This window comes from Urocitellus parryii, chromosome 9, assembly GCF_045843805.1.
Source record: "Urocitellus parryii isolate mUroPar1 chromosome 9, mUroPar1.hap1, whole genome shotgun sequence".
Lineage (NCBI taxonomy): Eukaryota > Metazoa > Chordata > Mammalia > Rodentia > Sciuridae > Urocitellus > Urocitellus parryii.
The window spans coordinates 49,775,619-49,783,241 of NC_135539.1; positions in this window are offsets into that span (position 1 = coordinate 49,775,619).

Here is a 7,623-nt window from a genome sequence, read left to right on the forward strand (position 1 = left end):
CTCCAAACAGATTCAAATAGGATGGGAGTTTAAATAAAGTTTTCAAATGAAGAAACATCCAGAGAGCCCCAAGTCAATAAGTGGGTTTTGCATGGTTATTTTTGCCAAGGATTTCAGTCCAGCCACTTTCATTAATGCTCATATGAGCAACTGCCAAGCAAATAGAGCAAATACCCTTTAAGGTCTGAAACAAAGTCCTCTCTCTTTACATTAAACAAAAAAAGAGAAAGAAAAATTCGACAGCAGGGTCCAGACATGTCACAGGACTCTGTCCATAAATAAAAGGTTTTATTTAAAAGATAAGGTGAACTCCAGGGGGATCTATACTGGTCTCTCTCTGTGAGATGAATGCTATGACATTTGTGGAAAATAAAACTTGCAGAGAAGCCAAGACTTTTCTTGTCAAAACAAGGAGATTATTTGCTAGCAACTGAGTTGAGTCTCTTTGACCCTGCCTGCCATGAAGGTAAATGAGATAATAAAAGAGGGAGCAAGAAATTGAATGAGATAGCTGATGTGTGAGGAAAATGAAAAAGATATTTTAATATTTCTGGAAAACTCTAATCTAACCACATGCTTTTAGGCTAAAAGATGCATTCTCCTTTGCTTTCAACTGTTTCACAGGACAGAGCAAGAGTGTTTAGAATCACGTTTTTATTTTTATTTGTGTATTAGAGGTGGTGGCTCCTCCCTTTTTGGGTGACTCCTAATTGGATCGGCTGCTCCCTCTGGGTCCTGGAGCTACAGACCATGGCATGCAGGGGGGGGGGGAGGGTAGGCCGTCCTCGCTTAGATGTACTGGCAATAGGGGACCTGGCTTGCCTTGTAAAAGTAGCTCCGGAGCAAATCATTAGCACATCTAACCTCAATATTTTGAAATCCAGAAACAACATTGAGTCATGCTGGTCATACTGTAAAATTTTATTGCATTTTTAAAACCAAGTCAAAAACAAGCTGGGGATCATGTGAATTATCTCTTTACATGTGTCAAGCTCAGGAATTTGGCACATGGATCAAAATGATGGAATGGAACAGGGAAGCCACTGGGAGCATGTCATTAGAGGAAAATTGCATCGGCCCCTGGGAATGTGTGGCGCTTCATCAGGCAGGTTCCCCATTGTCTCCACCACATACCTGGCAGGGTCTGAGCTTTGAAAAACTGAGGCTATAAATAAACTCTGTCCTGTGCTAAAAATAGAGGCTCTTAAAAACAAAAGAAGCCAGAGGAAAATGCACTGACCATGGCAGACATGACGGGTGCCTTCCAGCATCTCGTGATGAGCTGGCCGTGTCTCTGTGATCCTGTGAAACCTGGAGCTCTCAGACAAGACTTCAGGGAGGAAAGCGAAGGAATTAATTAATCCATTGTGAATACCAAGGAGAACTCAGTATTCATCAAGGAGGAAAACTATCTGTCAGCTCTCCCCCAGATGCTTTGAGACTCTAGGTCCACCTTCTCTGGATTGTCCACGAGTTCACCTCAGATCTCAACTTTGTAAAAATGCTGCATAGACGGGAATCCAGGAATGGCTCCTTCATCTGTGGCATCCAAGGCCACAGGACCACATGGCTTCACTGGGGTCCAGGGCTACTCAGGGTGCCTTCACTAAACTGCCCAGGATTCAAACCAACACCTTGAATAATGAGAAACACTTAACAGATGAATATAATCCAGTGAAGCATTTTACATGACACACAAGTAGACTTGCTGTGCTAGGAGCTAAAACAGACTGTTTTGTCTAGTTACAGTAATTAATCTAACATAGCACTAGTACTAGAATGGACAAGAGTAGAATGTTTAGAAGCAGATCCCAAATGTCCCATATTATATAAAAAGGGTAGAAGATCCATTCAGTGAGGAACAGATAAATTGTTACTAAATTGTGCATATATACTACACATATTTTGTGCACATATTACCGAATTGTGCGTGGCTAACTGTTCAGGCCTCACAGTCAAGGGCTGGGATTGCAGCTCCTTGGTAAAACACTTATCTAGCATGCACAAGACCCCGGATTCCATCTCCAGCACTGCAAACAAAACAGAGGAAAACAAAACATAAAGTTAGAGATTCGCCTCTTCTTTGGCTTATACTAAAAGAAATTCCAGATGGATTTAACATAAAATCGTAAAAGAAGAAACTGTAGCTGTTTATATAATTGTTTTATGAGAAGGGACAACCTCCCTAATCATGACACGAGAAGTAGAAATCATAAGGGATAAAGACCAATGAATGAAAACAAAATATCTGTCCATGGATCACACGGAGAACCATGGGAAAAGAGATGAACAAGCAGTTCATAAAAGAGGGAATACAGAGTCGATGAACCCATGATAGGCCTCACTACTTACCAAAGAAATCAATATTAAGGCAACAGACTTTTATCACATTTAAATATATGTATGGGGATATAAGTGATTTAATGTGCATGTCTACCTATATCTACAACAAAGATAAATGCAAAAAGAGGTTGATAGTTTGCACTAATTAATTCTAGGACAGACAGAGCTATACAGCTGTGTAGGGTAGGGGGTATGTTGGTTTCATTGCATGATCTTAAAAAAGAAAAGAAGCTTCTGGGCCCATATCACATGCTGAAATATCCAGAAAGGTAATGGTATGTATTTTGGAAAAGGAATCTATAACTTTTCTGTCTTGTGACAGGATTGGTTATGCTTTCGAATCTTTTTCCATATTTTTGAAATGATACACATAAAATTTTTATTCATTTGAAAAATATTTCACCTGTGAATGTGAGAATCAGAGAAACACTAGAGAATAAGAAGAAAATTTCAACAAATAAAACCAGAAAAGTGTTTTGGAAGCGTAATTAGTCTAATTAGAATGAATCCCTTACTCTGCGTTGCCTCTGAAGCCATCTGGCCACTTGGTTCAACAATTGAAATGATGTTTTTAGCTCCACTACTGACCCAGCAAGTCACATAGTGTAGTTTTATTGAGAAAAACATGTGAGAAGTGTCTCCAAAGTACTTGAAGAAGGGTAAGCACTGCCTGCCTCATTCTTTGAAGCAACTAACAGTGGGGAGCATGCACTAGTTAACTGATGCACTAATTGGCCTACCAGACTCCCTAATCACCCATTTTCAAAGCAGCAAACAATAGTCATAAGTGGTTGTAATCGGCCAACCAAGTGCTGCATTCAGCCTGACTTGCTCTCATTTGTGTGTGCATGTGTGTGCGTTTGTCTTGTTTTTGTTTCCTAGTCCTGGGACCCATCATCCTTTCTGTACTTGTTTTGTTTATATTTCCAAAATGCAAATTGTGACTTTCTGCCTGGGAACACCACAAAGTCCTTCCTTACAAACACTGAGACCACAGGAAACGAACAGATTTCCCACAAAAGAAGCTTTCAACTCCTATTAGATTCAATGATATTCATTACAGGTTCCCAGAAAACAAAAATATTCTTTTTTCTTTTTTTTAATGAAGTTGGAATCTCTGAGATCTAAGTAAGCAATGAGAAGAGCAGCACTTAGAGGTCTCTTTACAGACTTAAGAAAAAAAAATTTCCTTGGAAAAGCACTTAGATTTTAATGGAAATTTCCAGAACTTTCTATATGATCAACACAGTCATGGTATATTTGATTATATCAAAAAGGATTGACCCATGAGTATGCAACCTTTTCTCCAAAAAGACTAAAGAATATTTTTAAATAGGGCTGGCTCCGAGGCTAATCATGAAGATAGATGATTATCCGATGCTATCTATGAAGATAGAAAGCTGGCACAAGAATTCTATCAGGGATGATTTGTATAAGGAATAGATAGAAACTTCCCACACTGGTCATCTTTTACTCCATAATCCCCACAAATCTCATGCTAGCATGTGTGTCCACTTACATGTGATTAGACATAAAAATTCTACTTTTATTCTGGAGACATCAGATGTTGCTCTATGACACGGTTCATCTGTCAATCTAGGATAAATCCTTGTTGTCCAAGAGCATCTTCATCCCTAAATTCTGGACTTTACTGTATCTGCTATAATTGCTGTTACCAACTGCTACCAGTACCCAGCTCAATTTGACTGAATTCCAATCAAAACTAAGAAAAATTTGGACTGTAAGGTAGGTGCTTAAGAAATGTATGTCACCAAAAGACCTATCTATAGCATTATTTTCTCTTTATATATGGAGTAATTTTATTTCTTTGGTAATCAAAATCTCTCCCACACTGCTCTAGTGCAGAGCCTATAATTCATATTGCTAGTTTTCCCTACAGGGCTAGATCACAGAAGATTTTTTAAAAATATATAATTGTCTTATTTGAGAGGGACTAAGTCTAGCAAACCATTCCTAAACTTGACCATAAAGAACAGAGAACACCACTTGGAGGAAAGAACCAAGGGCAATCAAATGTGTGTCGTGTTGAGACAAAAGCAAAAATCTCAAAGACCATGGCTCTGCTAAGGCTCCTGGGCCCTGACAGGATGTTACAGAGGACAGGAACAACAAGGTCATGCTAGGGTGATGGATACTCACAGGAGGGTGGGATAGAAGAAGGGTACCACTAGAAGAAGAGATTGGTGGCAAGGTCGTCAGAAAGCTGTCTACCAGAACATTCCCCCAGGGACAGGCTTGGCCTATGTTGTCTTCATAAGAAAGTTGTCTTTGAGATTCTTATAAATAATGATTATTTATCTCCAGATTTGGGAACATCTGGCCTAAAGACGGATATGATCCCACCATCCTTCATTTTCTAGCATTTATCATAAATACCGTGATCAGTTTCTAGATTTCTCCTCTTAGGTAGCATGAAAAAGCAACAGAAATTAATATTATACCCTCCATCCATTCCTTGTTCAAACTGTATTTCAAAATAATGAGTCTTTCCATAAATGTTTTTGTTACAAAACACTTGGAAGAAAACATCTGAGATAAAATGACTGTATGCTTCTCATAAAACAATATCCCTGGGACTATGTCAGAATCTTCCCATTTTAAAGAAAAATGTCAATTTTTTAAAAATGTCTTCTAAAGGACAACAATGAGATGAGCTTTTGTGTGTTTTTGGAGGGGATGTTGAAGTGTTTGAAGTCGGTCTGAATTTTTCTCTAACATGATAGATTCGGTGATGAAGGCCTGTTACATCCAGCGAATTTGTCTTCCAATTGGTGAGATAGTTCTGGAGAATTAGGTGACAAGTGCATTTTTTTGATTTCACAAAATCTACTTCTGACTTTCTTCAGTTGGCATTTTAATTAGTAAAGAAAAAACTTTCCACAGGTTGACACAGAAACCTCAGGATCTCACTTATAATTTCCTGGGACAGAAGAGTAAGTGACAGCAGGATAAAGTCTGCTCCCTTTGGGACACAGAACTGAGGCAGGATCTGCCAAGTTGAAGTGTCCTGACACCAGCCCACGTAGAGGTTCTTGAGGTGGGTCCACATGGGGCTTTTCAGGTGGGGTCCCTGTGAGTGTCTGAGTGTTTATGTGTGAATAGACATTGTCCTTAGGCCATGGTTTTCATTAGATTCAGAGGAGGCAACTCCAAAAAGATGGAGATCCATTGATATAATGTAAAAGTAGATGAAAAAGTCAGTTTGAAACAAAAGTATCTTTTGGAAAGAAAAAAAGTATGGAATCAAATAACTGCAGGAGGAAAGGATTGGTTTACTCCTGCGTTTTCCTGAAACCCACTCCAAGACCTGGGGAAGGATAGCAGCAGAGCCTTGTTCCCTCAAGGTGGACCTGGTCACTGAGCAGTCTGCATGGCTTAATCTCCCTGGGACAAGGTGGACTTCTATGATTTTACAAATATGTCATGGGATGAAAGGGCAGACCCACCGAGTCCAGAAACAGAGATGAAAGAATTTAGGAAAAGGTAAAGAATGTATGAGGAACAAGCATCAGGATCAACAGGCTTCTGAACAACTCAGACCCACACCGTTTCATAGTTAATGTCTGAAATCAGTGATGGAAGAGAACATACCACCACCCTCAATAATCACAACAAACTCCACGTCTGCAAGATTTTTTGACCTACAGATATTAATATTAATATCATCTGACATTAATGTGGTCAAAAGCTAGGACTGATGATCATGCAGTCACAAGCTTGCTACACAACTGTGTACACACAAAGTCCAGCCAGCAGAGAAAGAGCGCTCTAGAGCTGTCTGGAGAAACATGACCAATAAGATGAGGGGGTCAGATAGGGGAAGGAAGGAAGGAAGGAAGGAAGGAAGGAAGGAAGGAAGGAAGGAAGGAAGGGAGGGAGGGAGGGAGGGAGGAAGGAATTAGCTCAGGTGATTATGGAAACTGCCAATTCAGTCATCCTTACAGTTCTGATAATCATGGCTGGACTTCACTAAGCAATCACTGCATGGTGGAAAATATGCACGTCACACATGTTGCCTCCTCATAACAACTTTGAAAAGGAGGTTCTGTTATTTTCTGCATCTTCAAGATGAGGCAACAGAGGCATGAAGTTCAAGACTAGGCAAGAAAGCAAGGTGCAGAGCTTCAAATACAGTCAGTCATGGCCCCAAAGTTACACTTCCAACTGCCTCTCCTGTGTCTCATGCATGTCTTCCCATTCAATAATGCTTCAGGGCGACATGACTTTTCAAAGTTTTCAGAAACACTTTTGGTGCCTGCATGTGCTAATTTGAAACTGACTTCCTCTCAAGACATACTGTTCTTTTTAAAAGCCAAACATAATTTAATATAATATATGCCTCTTAAGGTAGTTGATAAACTCACATAATACGAACTTGGTGAGGTGTGTCTGCAACATAGAGGGGGAATCCTCAAGTGCCTGTCTCGTACGATCTCTGAAAAACATAGCAAAACTAGAGTTTGGTCAGTGCTATGGTCTGAATTTATAGGTTGAAACCTTCAAGGTCATGGTATTTGGAGGTGGGAACTTTGAGAGGTGATTAGTTAATGAGGGTGGAGCCCTCATGTGTGGGATTAGCACCCTAATAAAAGAGACCCACTGCAGAAAGCCTGTGCCTCTTCCATTTATATGAGGACATAGTGACAAGGCATCATCTAGGAACAAGGAAACTAAGAGGTCCTTGTGTGTTCTGGTTTAGATAATGAGGTGTCTCCCAAAAGCTCATGCGTAGACAATGTAAGAAAGTTTAGAAGTAAAATGATTGGGTTATGACAGCCTTAACCCAATCCGCGAATTAATCCCCTGATAGGGACTAATTTAGTGGTAACTGAAGGCAGGTAGAAGGTGGAGGATGTGAGTCATAGGGGGCGGGGTGCCTTTGGGATATATATTTTATCCCTGGCAAGCAGAAACAGAGTGTCTCCCCCTCCCCTTTCTCTCTCTCTCTCTCTCTCTCTCTCTCTCTCTCTCTCTCTCTCTCTGCCTCCCTGTGCAAAGTCCCCAGCTACTTTCCTTTGTGATACTCTTTCTCCATGATGTTCTGCCTCATCTCAAGCTGCAAGGAATGGAGCCAGCTCTGAAACCATGAGCCCTAAAATAAACTCTTCCTCCTCTAAAATTGTTCTTGTCAGGTCTTTGGTCACAGCAAAGAAAAAGTTGACTAAAACACTGCCAGGTACCCAAACTTCTGATGACTTAATCTTGGAATTCCCAACTTCTAGTGCTGTAACAAGTAACTTTGTTCTGCTTATAAGCTAC